This window comes from Sorex araneus, chromosome 5 (assembly GCF_027595985.1).
Source record: "Sorex araneus isolate mSorAra2 chromosome 5, mSorAra2.pri, whole genome shotgun sequence".
Taxonomy (NCBI): Eukaryota; Metazoa; Chordata; class Mammalia; order Eulipotyphla; family Soricidae; genus Sorex; species Sorex araneus.
In genome coordinates this window covers 207,380,278-207,399,630 of record NC_073306.1, presented here as the reverse complement: position 1 = coordinate 207,399,630, position 19,353 = coordinate 207,380,278, and the positions used below count along the sequence as shown (strand labels likewise).

The 19,353-nt window shown below is 43.1% G+C and overlaps 1 protein-coding gene across 2 annotated transcripts in view; it reads right to left on the bottom strand.

The window, feature by feature from the left end:
* The window catches only part of ARHGAP24 (Rho GTPase activating protein 24), a 693,477-nt gene that overhangs the window by 463,738 nt on the left and 210,386 nt on the right, over positions 1 to 19,353 (bottom strand). Inside the window, exon 1 of one of the 2 annotated variants that reach the window (XM_055139841.1) lies at positions 1,752 to 1,853. The exons of the other annotated variant lie outside the window; for it this stretch is intronic. The gene's annotated coding sequence lies outside the window, so the exon portion shown is untranslated. Of the gene's footprint in view, positions 1 to 1,751; positions 1,854 to 19,353 lie in introns of those variants that run through there. 2 annotated transcript variants of the gene reach the window in all.

The following is a 19,353-nucleotide window of genomic DNA, read 5'->3' as shown; positions in this document are numbered from 1 at the left end:
AAAGTAATGTAAAAGAAATGACGGTGAAAACAGAAATTGCTCTGATATGATTTTTTCATTAAAATTAATCACAGTGGACTACTAAGGAGTCCTGGTTGCCCAACAGAGGCAGTTTTCAAAATTTAACATGTGCAAGTAATCCAAGTAAGTCACATTTTCTCCCCTCTATTTAGAGATTTAAAAAAAAAAAAGCAATCTAATGTACTTTTTAATAAAGAAGACCACATTACACATATTTCTTCAAGAGACGATGGTACCTTCTCAAATATTGGCTCCCTCCCCCCTCCCCCAAAACGGGGAATGTGGCTCCGTGGTTGAGCATTTTTCTTTTCTGTATGAGATCCCGGGTTCGAATCCCTACAGGCCTGTCCCTGTGAAACCTCCACCGAGAGCACCCAGCAGTACCACGCCGTGATGATCCTGGGGAGCCCCTGAACACTTCCGGGGATGCACCCGGGCTCCTAGCCCTGAAGGAACTCTTTCAAATTCAAGACTTTGGTTCTCTTAAAATTCACCACACACTCTAATGCTTGAGAAAAGAGTTTATTTTAAAAGTACTATTATTATGCAATAAAAAGTGCTTATTAAGCCAAATCCTGTGTGTCTGTTATCTAGAATATTCACCTAACTATTAGACACTCGCGGGAAAGAAGCAAGGAGTAAGAGGGGGAGGGCAGATAGTAAGCGATGGAAGTGAACCACATTGAGTTTCTATTAATTCCTGCTATTTTTAAGCCCTGAAACACACTCCCAGCTTGAGCTGTTTATATCCATTTAAAAATAAAAGAGCTTTGCTTACCATCACACCCCACACACTCACACACACACACAACTTACATACCAGATGCAGTCACACACCCATGCACATATACATACACATTAACACAAGTACACTCACACACGGACTTACATGAGTGCACAAATTCACAGACCCTCACACAAACACACACAGGCATGCACTCATTCACACTCCCCCATGCTCTTGCGCACACACACACACTCACAGAAGCACAAGCACCCACCCTCACAGGCATGCAGACAGTCACACAGACACACTCATGTGCATGTCCGCTCGCTCTCACACCGACTCACACACACTCACATGTGTAAGCACACTCACACACACACTCACTAACACGTACTCACGCTAACACGGTACAGCAGCACTCACACACTGGCACACACTCATGCACTCAGATGCACACACGCACACATACATCAGCAGGCACACACACTCACCAATACATGCATACTCACGCACCAACACAGTACACACGCATTCATACATGCACACTCAGTAACACTCAGACTGGCACACTCAGACACACGCATACACTCAGACGCACAGTGACCAACACACACATGCGCACGCACACTTGGCCTCACACTCACCAACACACACACACATATGTGCACACCTGGCCGCACACTCCCCAACACACACGCGCGCGCTCACCTAGCCGCACACTCACCAACACATGCACACACGCACCAACACAGCACTCAGACGCACACACGCATATTCGCACACGCACACACACACACTTGGCCGCACACTCCCCAACACACATACGCGCGCACACTTGGCCGCACACTCCCCAACACGCTCGCGCGCGCGCGCGCGCACACACACACACACACACACACACACACACACACAGACGCACGCACACACGCACAGACGCGCGCGCGCGCACTCGGCCGCGCACCCGCAGCACCCGCGCCCGGCGCGCGCCGACCCCGTCACCTACCGGCTGCGCGCGCGGCCGCCGCGGGTCCAGGTGCCGAGCCCGGGAGCCGCGTCGGGGTGCGGGGACCCTCGGGGCCGCCTGCTCCGGGCTGCGCCCGCCCGCCCCGCCGCCCGCGCGCCCGGGGAGTCCCCGAAGTTGGGCAGAGGCGGCGCCGACATGCAAATGCGAGCGAGGCCGCGCCCGCCGGCTCGGGTTTCCGCGGCCCCCGAGCCCCCCGCCCCGCCGCCCCCCGCGCCCCGCGCCCGGCGCCGGGTCCGGGGGGCCCCGCATGCCCGCGGCGCCCAGAGCGCGGGGGCCGCTTGTCTCCCCCCCGAGGAACTCCGGGTTTCTGGGCGAACCCCGCACAGCCGCGCGCCAGCCCGGCCCTCGGTGCAAATTCTCCCCGCACAATTGCTCGGCCCTTCAAGCCGCTTTCCTAGAAAGGCCGGTGCAGAAGGAAGCCCCGGGAGTCAGGTCCTGGGGGGGCGGGATTCAAGGCATAATCACCCCTGTACCGTGGGCGAAGGGCTCTCAGAACCACACAATATGAAACAGACAGAAAAGATATTCTGGTGTCAAAGCGCCTTCCCTTACCACCACTACACACACACACACACACACACACACACACACACACACACACACGCAAATGCATGCACACACACGCAAATGCATGCACACACACACAAATACATGCACACGCACAAGGTCTATTTCAAATCGAGATCTTGCAGTAGTGGAACAGCAAATCATGTTAGTTCAGGATCTTCGAAAGATCGATACTTTTGGTCGTTAGAAGTCACCACCAGACTTCTTTAGAACAAGAAAATAAAAGTGTCCTCATTAGGGACCGCCGAATGGAGAGAGCACATTCGACTGTGTGCCAAAACTAAAATTCTATGTGGACACTGCTAGGTTTCTTTTCCTTGAAGTGTTTCTTCCCGTTGATCTGCTCCACCCATAACGTCCCACTAGCAAGTTTTGCCTGGAGAACACTGAGCCTTTTTATGATACAAATAAAATTGATGGGGAGGGGGTCCTTTGTCATTTCCTTTTTTAAAATGTGCATGGAATTACTAGCCGGAAGCAACATAACGTGTTTTCTAATTGGTAGCAGCATATGAACTTTATCAACTACTGTGGCTTTTTATCCTACCCTGGCAGATAAATGTAAAGTAACATTTAGAGGAAAGGGTGGGGGGACAAAACCAACAAATTTAACCAAAATGAAACCTGCACCGACCTGATTGATGGGACTCAAAAGTCTCAGGAAGGCAAATGTCAATAGGTATAATTCAAGACTGTGACATCTAAGACAAAGAGCGTCTCATGTCAATAACCTGTTTCGGATCTGACTATTACCACAAGCAATTCAGACTTAAGACAATACAAAATGAATGTGGGAGTATTGGGTATTTCTCACTTCAAGGATTAAGAGGCTTCTCTCTGTGACACCCTTGAATTGAGACATTTCCCTCTTTGCATCTCCCGACTTCTGATTCTGCCCTTCCTTCTTTTTTTTTTGCTCTTTTTTTTTTGGGGGGGGGTCACACCTGGCTCTGCACAGGGGTTACTCCTGGCTCTGCACTCAGGAATTATCCCTGGCGGTGCTCAGGGAACCATATGGGATGCTGGGAATCGAACCCGGGTCAGCCGCGTGCAAGGCAAACACCCCACCCGCTGTGCTATCCACTCCAGCCCCTCTGCCCTTCCTTCTTGATCGTTTATGCCTATGTGACAGTGTGATTATTCAAAGCTAGGCATATCGCAGAGCCATAGAAAGATTAATTACTACTGGGATGAAGCCAGAGTATCCCAACCTACCGGAGCCCCCACTTTCCTCACTAAAAGCAGGGCCACTGAGTTCCTTTCCCAGAGCCCCTTTGGGATTTAGTGAAGACTCTTTGTGATTGGAGAGTATAGCGAGAGTTAGAAATGCACGGTTGTTCAGAGACTCCATTGTGTTGTCTCTCCTATAGGTACGTTGGTCAAAAATGGGAAGCATCCTTTCTACAGATTGTAACAACTTTCCAGGAGAAATAAATTCTTCAAAACAGGAAAATTCACTACTTCATGCTGCATTTTCCCAGTCAACTCAATTCTCAGTTGAAGGCTTGCTCGCGCTGAGCTCTATAAACACACAAAGGATCCACATTGAGAGCTCGAGTTCCAAGATTCCTAAGTCATGGACACCCTCATAAGAAAGGTCTGTGAAAGCTCAAAATAAAGACAGAAATGGAGGGAGAAAGGAGACTCCATCGACTCGGTGAGAATACCAAGTGCTTCAGATTCCATGGAGAACAGTATGAAATCTTCTCAACAAAAATAAGAATTAGGCTCTCATAATATCCAGTAGTCCCCCTTCTTGCTATACTCACCAAGGGCCCAAAAACAGTTTTTTGAAAAACCATCTGTGCTCCTTCATTCATTGCAACATTATTCATGATAGCCAAGATCTGGAAACAACCCAAAGGTCCAATAACAGGGGCCAGAGTTATAGTACAGCTGGTTGAGCATTTTCATTGCATGTAGTTGAGTCAGGTTCAATCCCTGGCATCCATATAGTACCCCAAGTACTGTATTCCAGAGTGCAGAGCTGGGAGTAATGCCTGACCATTGTTGGGTGTGGCCAGGAGGAGGAGGAGGAGGAGGAGGAGGAGGAGGAGGAGAAAGAGAAGAAGGAGAAGGAGAAGAAGAAGAGGAGGAGGAGGAGGAGGAGGAAGGAAGAAGAAGGAGGAGGAGGAGGAGGAGGAGGAGGAGGAGGAGGAGGAGGAGGAGAAAGAGAAGAAGGAGAAGGAGAAGAAGAAGAGGAGGAGGAGGAGGAGGAGGGAGGTGGAGGAGGAGGGAGGAGGAGGGAGAGGAAAGAGAGGAAGAGGAGGAGGAGAAGGGAAGGAGGGAGAGAAGGAGGGAGGGGGAAGGAAGGAAAGAAACAAGGAAGGAAGGAAGGAAGGAAGGAAGGAAGGAAGGAAGGAAGGAAGGAAGGAAGGGAGGGAGGGAGGGAGGGAGGGAGGGAGGGAGGGAGGGAGGGAGGGAGGGAGGGAGGGAGGAAAGGAAAGGAAAGGAAAGGAAAGGAAAGGAAAGGAAAGGAAAGGAAAGGAAAGGAAAGGAAAGGAAAGGAAAGGAAAGTCTAATAACAGATGACTGGATAAAGAAACAGTGGTGTGTATAAACAATGAAATATTACTTGGCTGTAAGAAAAGAAATCAAGCAATGACACTATGTGGATAGAAACATGCTAAGTGATGTTGGTTTGAAGGAGGGGGTCAGGTACAGATTCTCCCTAGCATGTGGGACATAAGGAAGCACAGGAAGGGAGTAACAAAGAGCCAAAGGAGATTACAGAATGAAAAATGAAACTTACCAACAGTGATGGGGCGGGGTGCAGGGGAGGGGGGCGTACGCTGATGAGAAGGGACCGGGACAGTGGTGGAAGGAAGGAGAGTGACTGTGGGTTTGGGGTTGGAATATTGTATACATGAAGTTGTCAACATTAGTGTAAACCACTGTGATACATACATACATATATATATAGGCATGTGGATAAAAAATGAAATAAAACACAAAGTTTGAGAGCCCTCTTATTTATAAGAGGAATTTGTCTTTTCTCCAGGAAATCGAAAGGGATTTCAGGACCCTAGAATGAAAGAGGAGAGAGGGGAGGCGGGAGAGGATGACAACTCTGGCCTCTCAACACCCAAGCCAATTGTTCAAGGGTCCATATTGGCGGAACTGAGCACCATAAGAGCATCTAGAGCAAAGGCCCTGGGTGCTGCTTTAATCAGATCATTTAAACTGGAATTTAGTTGGAGAATCTCCCACAAGAGTGGGGTACAATCATTTTGTCCAATATTTCAAACCTACGATCATTTGGTACTACTTTTAAAACGTGGGTTAAAAATACATTTCATGTTCTTAACTAATTAGTGAAATGATAAATTGTCTACCAGATATTTTCCCCGACTCTTTAAATCCTCAGCACAGAACAATGCTTGGCCACATTCCCCACTCGCCCATTTAATAACAGAATACTGGGCCTCTTTAATTGTGTTGTCAGTTGGGAAAACATACATTCCTAAGAGGGCAAAACACACAGTAACAAAACTCAATAGTCGGGAATTGCCAAAATCCTAACATTTCCTCCCGGCTCTCACCAACAATGCTGAATTTGTGTGAGTTCGAGAGTGTGCCAAGATCGCATGGATGCATCAGACAGAAGGCTCTCCTTCAAAACGCCTGGTTTTAAAAGCCTGGCTTATTTTTTTCCCCCCCAGATAAAGATCTGTTTTGAGAACACTCAGTTTTGTCTTAGCTAAATAAAATGGAAAGAGATTAAGGGAAGCCTGCGCCCACCCCGTGTTATGTATACAGATACTGTCACGAGCCTGACAGACTGAATTGTCCTAGTCATCGACATTATAAACACCCCAACTAATGAGCAGTGTCCCCTAACCCACCGGGTCCCCTGAGTAATGCCGACACCTTGAGTGATGCTCAACACAGGTTGAGATCAGCGATATAAAGTGCTCAGTGCTGGCCAGAGCAGGTCGAGGCCAGCTGGTGAGAGACTCTATGTAAATCAAACCGGACAGAGCCTCCGATTAGACACTGCTGACACGTGACACAAACTTGGGCATCAGATGGGGCCAGAGGGCTTTGGACTCCGCCTGTGGTCCTGGAGCCTGCCCCAGGACCCTCCCTGCCCGCAGACAGCTGCGAGCGGCTCTCGGGACTGGCTCTTCGCTAGTTGCCGGAGTGTTTGTCTTCTGTGTTTATGCACCTTCTGGGCCCCTGACTGCTAACGGAGACGCCTGCTTTACTAGTGCAAGGGGAACCCCCCTTGCCCCGCCAACCAAGGCCTGTTGTGATCATACTGGAGTTGTTAAGTCCAAGAGAAACTAGCCAGGCACGGGCTACTCTTGAGACTGAACCTGATGTTGACCCTTCCCAGCACTCGGAGCCGTGTGCTTGGACATCCAAAGAGAAACAGGCTTACATGGCCTATTTTTTTTTTTTTTTTTTGGTTTTTGGGTCACACCCGGCGATGCACAGGGGTTACTCCTGGCTCTTCACTCAGGAATTACCCCTGGCGGTGCTCAGGGGACCATATGGGATGCTGGGATTAGAACCCGGGTCGGCTGCGTGCAAGGCAAACGCCCTACCCGCTGTGCTATCGCTCCAGCCCCACATGGCCTATTTTGAAAAAAAAAAAAAAAAAAGAGAGACAGCTTTTTGCTTTGAGCTTCCTGCTTGGCAGGTGTTTGTGAGTGGGGACAGGTGTCACCCACCCTGGGCAGGGTGCCCTGACTGCGGAGGGACATCAGAAGCAGAGCGGGTGGGAGAAGAGAGGATCCGAGTTGACTTCCTTGTTAAGAGATGCTATTATTCCCATTTTCCATGGGGGCACAGAGAGGTGAAGTAAACTGCCCTGGGTCACACAGGAAGGAGCTAAAAAGCAGGGGCGGGAAAGCAGCGGCTGAAACCTGAGCCTGGCTCTGGAGTCTGACTTGTCACCAGTTGTCTGCTGTCCCCTCACCAGGGGCTCCAGGGGCATAAGATTTCCTCCATCCATAAGAAAGCCTTGGCCTGGGGCTGGAGCCATAGCACAGCGGGGAGGGCGTTTGCCTTGCACGCAGTCGACCCGGGTTCGATTCCCAGCATCCCATAGGGTCCCCTGAGCACCGCCAGGACTGATTCCTGAGTGCAGAGCCAGGAGTGACCCCTGTGCATCGCCAGGTGTGACCCAAAAAGGAAAAAAAAAAAGCCTTGGCCTGTCTGGGGTGCACTGGCGAGCCCTCCCGGGGCCGTGGGGCCCGTGTGTCAGCTCTTGGCTCTGCTGGGTCAGCACAGTTCCCGCCACCACAGCTCCAGATTCCTGCTGGCCGCGTCCTCTGAGCAGATGGTGCGGTTGCTTACAAGGGAACACTCCGCGCTTCTGTTTCCCGGAGGCCGCTCCCTGCGGCGCGGGGCGCGGGAGACAGGTGGGCCAGGGACATCGCAGGGGCAGCTGGAAGCCGCGCGTCTCAGCAGCATCCAGCCTGAGCCGAGGGCTGGGCTTTGAGTTCTTGAGAGAGGATGAGCACCCAGGACCTCGGATGTAGCGTCTAGGTCAGAAATGCACTGATAAGGGGTTGGAGCGATAGTGCAGGGGGTAGGGCGTTTGCCTTGCACACGGTCTATCTGATCCGGGTTCGGTTCCCAGCATCCCATATGGTCCCCTGAGCACTGTCAGGAGTGATTCCTGAGTGCAGAGCCAGGAGTAATCCCTGTGCACCGCCGGGTATGAGGAAGGAAGGAAAGAAGGAAGGAAGGAAGGAAGGAAGGAAGGAAGGAAGGAAGGAAGGAAGGAAGGAAGGAAGGAAGGAAGGAAGGAAGGAAGGAAGGAAGGAAGGAAGGAAGGAAGAGAAAGGAAGGAAGAAAGAAAGAGAGAGAGAAAGAAAGAAAGAAAGAAAGAAAGAAAGAAAGAAAGAAAGAAAGAAAGAAAGAAAGAAAGAAAGAAAGAAAGAAAGAAAGAAAGAAAGAAAAAGAAATTCACTGATAAGCACAACTGGTCTAAAATGGAGGTTCCCTGGAGGAGCCCTTTCAACAGGCTTCTGGAGGGCCAAAGAGTTAAGACAAAACAGTGGGTAAGGTGCTTGCCTTGTAGCACCCACCTTCCAGGAGTGATCCCCGAGAACAGCCGGATGTGGCAACAAAACAAGCATAAAACCCTCCCTGGATCAAGAAGTTGATAAGGGGGGAGTCTGAAGGATAAAAATCAGAGTTCATCTGAGTCTTGTACAACCAGCTAGAGATAAGAAATAAAATCACTCCTATGAAGAAAATGGTGCTGCCGAATCAATCCAGCTAAACACCAGTGAGAAAGTTAATGCAGGGAACAATTTCTATAGAAAAGGGTTGCTATGATGTGGAGTCCTTCCTGCTTCTATGACTGCATCACAGGCATACTGGAAGTCCAAGGTTTACAAATTATAAAGGCACGTTATCAGCCCATTTAGGTCTTGAGTGTAAATATTATCAACCACAACACACTCGGATGATACTACAAAGTGATATATTTTGGTGGTAGCTCAAGTTACACATCATCTTCCTCCTACAATCCCAGAGAAGATGGCAACAAAAAAACTAGGATTAAATTTATTTTCGAAAACGGTAACTTCTTGAATAATTACAAAACAAATAGATAAGCCTGGGAAGCTACAGAGAAGAATAAATAAATGGGAAATTACCACAGTCTTGCCATTCAGAGATAAGTCTTGTTGACATTCTGAATATGTCATTGCATTTTTATCTCTGTGTATGTCTGGATTTTATTACTAACCAAAGCAAGAACCTTTTTGCGTGGACCTCAAATGCAAACTCAGCTTCCAACGAAAGTGGTTTTCTTTGACTCAGTTTAGACCTACTCTGAGCAGTTCACTGGATTCTAGTAAAAATCTAAAATCATGATTCTGGGGTATGAGAAACCTCCCAGGCAGCTTCCAACAAAAGCACGCGTGCTTTATTTTGTGCTCTTTTCTCAGTCTGCCTCTGACTAGTCTTCAGTTTCCTTGTACTTGCTAATTTAGTCTCTCGAATACAGTATTTCTCCACACCTCAGCTCCCCACATCCATTATCTCTACCCACCCATGTGTACAAACCCTAAGCGTAAAAATGCATGAGATACATCTTGCACATGCACATCAAATATGCACACACCCATAAAGTGAAACATTTTCTCAGACATTCAAACTTTCAACTTGGGGTATCAACTTTTACTACAAAATGCCATGATGGGCCCTGGTAGTGGCTCAGTCGTGGCTACCTGTCTTGCAGTGTGAGCCACAAGTGGGACTCCTAGCATGACCCCATATGATCTTGTACTGGCATTATGACCCATGGTGCCACAGCAAATATGACCAAGTTTGTGACCTTCGGATACTGCAGCAAAACAAAGAAAAAAGAGGGGCTGGAGTGACAGCACAGCGGGTAGGGCGTTTGCCTTGCACGTGGCCGACCTGGGTTCGAATCCCAGCATCCCATATGGTCCCTTGAGCACCACCAGGGATAATTCCTGAGTGCATGAGCCAGCAATGACTCCTGTGCATTGCCAGGTGTGACCCAAGAAGCAGAAAAAGAAAGGAAAAAGAAAAGGAAGACATTAGTATGAAACTTCAAAACATAATTGAGAAATTGAGTCAATGCTTGAGAAAATATCATTTCCTGATTTGGGCTGTGTATCTATTAAGTAGAGATAAAGCTGAGGTCATTACATTAAGTCACTTAAAATCAATTAGGTCATCAGAGAGGAAACAATTTTTATCATTCCATAATACAGTTATAACTAATAAAACAAATAAATAAGCTTGTGTGGAAATTAAATAAGCAAAGTATAAATGAATCTCTACCACCCATTCAAATACATTATTACCAGTAATAAAACACTGGATTTTTTCTTTATATATTGATTTTAAAAAAACTGTGTTAGGCTTTCATTTTAATATCCTATCCTTCCAAAACTTTTATTCAAGCTTTCCCAAGTAGCAAATTAACTGCTCTTCATTTTTCTCTGTGCTTACCATCTGTTGGAGGTGCTAATGAACAGTAAATTGGGCAAAAAGCAGGAAGAACTATCAGGAAGAACAGCAAGTGGTTTGGATTATCCACCAACCTGGAAATTAGTTCCTGAGAAGTGAGTATTGATTTTAAGAACTAGAAGTGAAACTGAAAAAAGAACATAAAAATTACAATCTGGCTTTTTTAAGGCACAGGAAAGATAGGCAGAAGAAAAATATGTATAGAATAGAATTTTTAAAATAATCAGTTCCTTGCTATTTGAAGAGTTCCCAGAAATGAACTTCCTAGAAAATCAGGAAAGAGCTTTCATCTTTGAAATATCTTTAAAGCAAACTATCACTATATTCCAAGAAGACATTTCTTCAAAAGCAGTCTAAGAGGTGGATTCTTAGAAAATCGACAAATATAAACAGATACATATCTAGGTTATCCTCTCCTTAAGTTTTCTCACTAAATTTCCATGGTCTCATGTGGCAGCAAGCAAGCTTTGTGGAGACTCCCCGCAAGCGTGTAGAGTTGCAAAACAAACAGGGCCCGGCAGCCGCTCACTCACGGTGAAAAATCAGGGGAATGCCTATGGCTGGACGCCACTGTCTCGGGGCAAAGGCTTCCCCAGAAATCAACCTGATGAAAACTCAGTGATGCAGGATTTTGTGACTGAAACCACCAGGCTTTCTCGGCGTCGAGATGGGCTACAGCCCACCACATCCCTGTATACCTGAAGCATAACTATGATAACATTTAAAATCACGGTATCTAAAACAATTTAAAAAATAAATGAAAAATGAAAGTGCAGAGGTTATGTGCAGGAGGCTGAAATAACAGTAAACTATGACTGAGGATGGAGAGGACCAAAACAAAACCAAACAAACAAAATTTTTTTTAAAAAAAAGTCTGTACTGGCAAGGATGTGGAGAGAAAAACAAAAATGAAACTCTTCACATCTACTGGTGGTGGGGATGCCAACGTGTGCACCTTTCTGCAAAATATGGATACTTAACAGAAAACTAAGAATTCATCTTCATAGGCAAGCAAAAAGTTACTTTTCACATGCTAATATTAAATCATTGGATGGTTGCTTAGACTTTAACCAATGTACTAAAGACATTTTGATATATTTCATATTCTTGATACTTTGTTCTTTAGTCCTCATTATATTGTTCTGCAGACCAGAAGAGAGGGGGATCTTAATGGGAAACTTTTTCAGGGACTTAACAAATGGGATTTTCATATTTGCACAGAAACTCTGATTTTAAACTATAGAAAAAATATACTTTTCTCAATGTACTGTAGCACTGTTGTCCCATTGTCATTGATTTGCTCCAGCGGGCACCAGTAATGTCTCCATTATGAGACTTGTTACTGTTTTTGGTATATCAGATACGCCACAGGGAGCTTGCCAGGCTCTGCTGTGCGGGTGGGATACTCTCGGTAGCTTGCAGGGCTCTGAGAGGGATGGAGGAATCCAACCCGGGTCAGCCATGTGCAAGTCAAACGCCCTACCCGCTGTGCTATTACTCCAGCCCACCTTTTCCCAGTAAACAACAGAAATTTAGTAATAAGAAGCAAATGCTTTGCAAAATCACTTTACAAACATTATAGAATTTTTGAATTGAGCTCTACACAGGAAAACACAAAATAACAATAATTATGTGCTTTCTTTTATCTCAATATTTAGTTTTAATTGCTTATGGAATTTTAAAACCATGCACAATTGTATGGAAGTCTTCTGCATTCATTTAAATCAAAATTTAGAGAAATATTGTCCTTGAGCTTAAAACTTACTTGCAGCTTCTTTTCTCCTTTTGGGGATTAAGGTAAAATATTCATTTTATTGGATTTGTATAAAATTAACATTATAAAATATATATTTAAGATTTAACTTCTAGCCATGTATAATTCCCCATAGTGTTCCCAATAGATTGAAATTTTTGAATCAAAAACTAGCTCAAAATGATTAATAAACTTTGTACACAAAGACTAAGACATTTTGAAATTAAGAATTTATGCACTACTTCTATGAAAATAAATTATTATAGCAAAATTGTTTTGAATTTTATTAATAAAAAGTCAACTTTAGAACTAAAATAATTTTTAACTTTACCTGCCTACATATAACTTTGTTTCACAGTTTAGACATTATTGTACATGTAAAGCTATTTCTAACATAGGGTATAATAGGGCCCAAATCAATGGTTTAATGTGAATATATTATTTATTCACTCATGTTATACTGATGTTGACTTTGTTATTATCTATTATGATCCTGAAATATAAAACTTCCACAATACATGTGGATAAAACAATTAAGAGTAAGAATTTTGTCTTATATTTAAAATTTTAATAGTAGCAAGCATTCTCTATGAAAACAGGCCTTTCCAAGGTGATGTATATTACACTCAAATGCAAAATAATTCTTCAAGAATTCACAGTCTCGGGGCCGGAGCGATAGCACAGTCAGTAGGGCGTTTGCCTTGCACGCGGCCGACCCAGGTTCGATCCCCGGCATCCCATATGGTCCCCCAAGCACCGCCAGGAGTAATTCCTGAGTGTAAAGCCAGGAGTAACCCCTGAGCATTGCTGGGTGTGACCCAAAAAGCAAAAAAAAAAAAAAAAAAAGAATTCACAGTCTCGTTACAACCAAGGTCACCATAAAAATTTGTATACTTTATTAATGTACTAAGAGGCTTTAATTTGCCAACCTATAGATATTTATCAGAACTTTGTGGGGCTTCTGAGTATTTATGAGTATTCAAACATAAAAAAGCACTTTCAAAACAATGTCAAAAGATAAAAAGTTTCACATTAATTGATGTTACTAAAATTATTGATCATTCTACAGCAGAATAAAGGTAAGACTTATCTATAGTGTTATACAAATAACCCTTGATTCCTCTTGTATAAAGTTTCAGTGCTCATAGAATTAGAGGCAAAGAATAAATAGCTACTATTTCTCTTTAATTGTAATTTGTTTATTACTAACACAAAGTGAAAGTTTGTAATAATTTATTAAAAATTCATTCCCTCAAAGAAATAGTAAGAAGATGCCAGGTACGTTAATATTTATACTATAGTAACCCACTTGTTCCTTTCTCTAACTAACCTTCTCAGATTAACATCCCAAGAAGATGCAAAAACATAGGAATTTATCTTCTCACCTCCAGATTTCCCAAACCAATGCCCTCTAAGATCTACAACATAGCAATTTTAAGAACTAACGATTACTAACAAAACTCATTAACATTACCCCCAGGTATACAGAAGTGGTGACTAATAAAATACAGTATATTAGCGAATTCATAGAGTGTTTGTGTCACTGCATCATTAATTAATCAATAGGCAATTTTTAAAATACAATTACTTGTTATAGATGAGGAGGCCAGTAAATACTTTTATTTTACAGGAGATTCGAATAGTCGGGAAAGGTCTGGGAAGCACTGCTCTGCTGTACGTCACCACTGGCCTGTGAAGGCAGATGAATTGTCAGAGGACTAACATACACGCTCATTACAGTGACTCTTCAACTAGCACGCACAGTATTGTTCACCGCATAATTGGCTACAGAGCAGTCAGGTCCACCGATATTTCTAGAACTACAATGCAACTTTCCGGCAGCCACAGTTTCATCAGTGAAAAGAGGAGAGAAATTTGCATGATAGAACCCTTATAAAAACTACCAAGTTTGTTCCCAAATAGTTTTATTATTCTTGCTACCACTAATGGAACTCATTAAAATGATTGTCGTGAATCTACCTAGAGGGTACGACTATACTTCAATTTTAATTAACTTGATCATTATTTTTAACACTGCTATTAAACATGTATGTTATGACCTTATCTTAACCTTGGATCATACAGCACGCAACTTATAAATTTCAACCTTTTCCTCTTCATTTTTAAAATGATGATGCAGAACAAATTATAGCACAGGAATGTGTATCATTAGCAACCTTCTATATATTTGTGTTTCATAAGTATTTTAACGGCCTGACCACCCACTATATATCACAGCACACAATGGCTCTGAACGATGCATATCATTTTGCATTACAATCTATGTATTGTAAATACATAGATTCAGAAAATTTATAATAATGTCATGGAAGTTTTGTGCATTTGAGTACCTTGGAATGAATGAATATTGCTTAGAAATGGAAGTGCTCTAACCTCATAGTTCAATATACACTGCAATCTCCATTGCTATTAACTGTGATTTCTATGAGGTCTGAAAATTTTCACATAACAGGATCTACACAGGTGCATTATCATGGAGTTGTACAAGGTGAGGCTATAAGATTGAAAGAAAGGATTATAGAAAGCTAATCTATTCTTAGAGATTCTCTAGAAACTCCCAATGTAAGTGGATCCACCTATCCAACAAGAATCAGAGGATTCGGGGCTGGATCGATAGCACAGCGGGTGGGGCATTTGCCTTGCACACGGCCAACCCGGGTTCAAATTCCAGCATCCCATATGGTCCCCTGAGCACCGCCAGGAGTAATTCCTGAGTGCAGAGCCAGGAGTAACCCCTGTGCATCGCCGGGTGTGACCCAAAAAGCAAAAAAAAAAAAAAAAAAAAAAAAGAAAAAAGAATCAGAGGATTCTCTGCAGATACTTACTTTTTATTAGTCTTTGGTTCAAGTTTCTTTAATATAAATTCCTATTCCCCATTTGACTACTGGACTCCTGACACACTTCATATATGTATGTGTGCACATGTGTGTAGATACCTGTATTAATATCTACAGATGTTCTAATCATGGAATCAGAGTGGTTTGGTCCTTATTATCTGGCATTCTCCTCACCAGAAAGCTCAGATGCCGGCCTGTCTCCCTATTTATCCCATAGGTATTCCTCTTCAGCTGGGGGTGATTAGGTCAGAGTGGCTCTCCCCAGAATTGTTTAGAATGTAGAATGAATTATTACCTGTGAACTAAAAGGCTTAGTGTGTGATATATGGTATACACTTAACGAATGGAACTCTTTTTTTTAATGTCATGACCTCTAAAGATTCTTTATTTTCAACCAGAGCCACAGTGTAATTTTAGGAGGGATCTGGAGGAAGATAAATATTTTGCCACATTAGAGTGATAAATCCTACTTGAAGATCAAAATACATGTCACTTTTATACTTTTATTTCTTTTTAATTTTGTTTATTAAGGCACCATGATTTGCCAAGTTATTCATAGTTGAGTTCCAGAAATACAATGTTTTAGACCCAATCCCATTACTTGTGTCAACTTCCCCCCCACCAGTGTCCCCAGACTGTCTCCACCCTCTGGCCTGCCTCCTCGAAGGCACAGTTTGGCTGTTGTGTTTGGGTCTCCTGCTTACAGTGCTCTGGATCTGTGGTTTAGATACACAGATGGTCCACACCCCACTCTACTGATACACTGATATGCCCACAGCCTCTAGCCCCTCCCGTTACCTGCCATCCACCTCCTCTTACTCTCCCACTTGATTTCTTCCCTTCCTTGTCCTCTCAATTCTATAATCCAGAGACCAGAGTGTTGGACATTTTCCAATGAATCTATTAACTTAATAGCTAGAAAACATCTACCTTATCCATTCTATCAAACATTCCTGAGACCTTGACCTTCACAAGTCACCAAAATTACCAAAATGACCTTCACATTACGAGAATCAAAATTTCAGTGGTCAGATAAAAATCAAGGTGGTCAATACATTGGAACATTTATGGAAAATGCAGGAAAAGACAAATAATTCTTAAAAATTGGCAAGACACTTTTTGAAATGATAACAAACTGGTTTAGGAATCACTTTTATTTGCCTGAGAAAGAATGGTATTGTCCAGTTAGGCAGTTTCCAACAGATATAACGGACTTATGTACAACCTTTTCACTTATATGGCTATCTAATCAGAGGGCTGATTAAATTTCCCATCCTAACCTTGAAATCCTTCAATGTTCCCTTTTAATCATTTCTCTACCACCTCTTGTCTATTTTATATGTCGTTCGAAAATAACTGAGGGTAAGTTTTACAGTACTAAGGATGTAAACTCCTTAAAGAGAAATTGAGATGGCAGATGTCTCTCACAGGTCCTGTTCTGTCTTCTTTTTCACTTGTACCTCTTAAAAAACTTTCCACCTTAAGAGCGGAATGCCTACCCTGACTTTTGGAACAGATGTCTAGGAAGAATTTCCTTATAAAACCTGACTCTCTATTCTCTCCTAAATGAAGCTGCCTTCATTCACCCAGGAATGTACTGAAACTACTGTGTGAGTGATGAGTAAGGTTGTTATGTCCAGACCAATTGTGAATTTCAGAGTCCTGATTTAGAATTGGAGAACAGATTCTTCCCTGAATCCAAAGGGCAAAAGACTATAACTAAGCTTTCTGAGAACACACACACACACACACACACACACACACAATCTATGGCCTCTTTCCCCTTTTACTAAAGAAAGAAACAAACAAAAACAACAAACAAAACCTGTTAGCTTGGAGTCTGGATATAAGGGTCAAAGTTGCAGGACGTGGGGCTGGAGCAATAGCACAGCAGGTAGGGCGTTTGCCTTGCACGCGGCCAACCCCAGTTCAATTCCCAGCATCCCATATGGTCCCCTGAGCACTGCCAGGGGTGATTCCTGAGTGCAGAGCCAGGAGTAACCCCTGTGTAATGCCGGGTGTGACCCAAAATAAAAAAAAAAGTTGCAGGACGTGTCAGAGTCCATGGAGGGAAGGAAATGAAAGGCTGGACAAGTGAAAGAATGATTTTGCTAATCTTAAATGATTCCAACTCTATTATCTGAAGCTTTAAGTGTGGCACCAGAAAGGATGCTTCCCATCTTCTTGTTAGATTACTTAATAGTTGAACTGAGAGCTCTTCCATCTCTGACCTGGACCTTAGGATCCGGAGCAATCTGGGTCAAGGTGACCATCAAGAATATGCTCCACGTGGGAATCTTTCTGCCTCTTTTTTTCTGTCCTCATCTGAGTTTCTCTTTTTCCTTGTAAGCAGCTGTAGTGGTCCCTTCCACCTTTCATTTCCTTCTCCCCTGTCCACCCAAAACATCTCCAAGTAATTAAATGATACAGGATAAGATATCTTTGAAATACTATCAAATAGATTTTTATTTCTAATATTCCTTACAAACTGTGCCTTGCATCGTATCAGTCCTTTTGTCTTGTGAATTAGATGGGACGGAGAAAACAATTGATAAACAGGTTCAAAAACAAGGAAATGCAAAAGCTAGTACCAAAAATCAATTGACTTGGGGAAGAAGATATTTAGAGCTATCTAATCAATTCTAAGGGAGACAAAGATTCCTGTTAAGGATTAACAGAGCATATGAAGGCATCCCAAAGGCTTGGGCAAATGCAGTGGTGCTGAGGGCCTACACCTGGCTTTGCTCTTGACCTACTACATCACTATGACCCACAAACTCCTTTTCCTTTTAAGGGTCCAAGGCGGTTACTTCTGGCTTTGCACTCAGAAATTACTACTAGGGATACTTAAAGGACCATATTGGATTTCAGGCATGGAACCGGGGTCAGCCATGTGCAAAGCAAGTGCCTTACCTGCTGTGCTCTCTTTGGCCCCTGACAAAATCATTCTTTTGAGAGATCCAAGACTGTACCAAAGTGAGCACATCCACCAATATCACCCAGAAGTTCTGTGGGAATTTACATATCAAAGATGGTTTGGTTTCCACCCCAGTGAACTAAGTGCTCTCAGATCATCTGATGTAGTGCCTGTATTTGATAGCCCACTAGTCTATTTGGTAAGCAAACTGACCATCCATTCAAAGCTCTGTTCAGTTCTTAAAAAATTAAAATTGAAATTTTGCAAATAGACAAGAAAGCAATCCTAAAAGGTAAAGGTGTTGTCTGGAAAACTAAAGGTGTACTGTGGAGAAGGAGGGGACCTCCAGAATAGAATATAATATCATACCTAACAGAATATAATATCATACACATTATATTCTATTAGTTAGCTTAATGAGTAAAATTAGATATTGTGTCCAGGATAGGGAGTTCAGTATTTAATCCTGATTTTTGTTCTATTTTAAAAGTGCTACATTGGGACTGGAGTGATAGCACAGCAGGGGGGGCATTTGCCTTACACACAGCTGACCCAGGTTTAATTCCCAGCATCCCGTATGGTCCTCTGAGCACTGCCAGGAGTAATTCCTGAGTAAAGAGCCAGGTGTAACCCCTGTGCATCACTGGGTGTGACCAAAAAAGCAAAATAAATAAATAAACATAAAAATTAAAATGCTACAGGGGCTGGAGCAATAGCACAGCAGGCAGGGCATTTCTCTTGCACGTGGTCAACCCGGGTTTAATCCCCAGTATCCCATATGATCTTCCAAGCAAAGCCAGGAGTAATTCCTGAGTGCAGAGCCAGGAGTAACCCTGCATATCGCTGGGTGTGACCCAAAAAGCAAAAATTATAATAATATAAATAATAATTAAAATGTTACTACGGTATAATTAAGAAACTAGCACAATCAAATTTGAATTTATGTGTAATTAGTTGGCAATATAAAGAATAGAGAATCTGATAAAAGAGGTATGGGTTAGTACCATTTATTGAGAACATTTTTGGTGTAATAATTACATTATAGCTCCTATGTATATTGTCTTATTAATTTTTAACCAAAAATATGGGATCCAGAAGAAATTAAAGTTCAGAAATATTAAATGATATGTCTTAAAGCTCCCCAGAAATTGAACAAACAATGGTAGTGTGAAAAGCTGAGTCTATTTAACCCAAGGGTTTCATCATATTCATATTCTCTTCCAACTTTCCAAAATATAATTTAGAAGCAGGCACCAACATCACAGACTTTTCATCGCAAATTGAAGCTTGAGTGTCATGGATACAAATTGCATACACTCGGTTTCCAATTTCTGAAGAAACCTCTTCCACTATTCCTCGCTAAATAATAGCCCAATCAATAATGAGTTCTTGAAAAGCAATCAGTATCCTCGTAGTAAAGTCAAGCACAGATCCTTTCAAATTTTTTGAGATTTATATATAAAAACTGAAGTTATAGGATAAAGCAATATAGAGAAAACTGAAGTAAGGTCATTACGACCA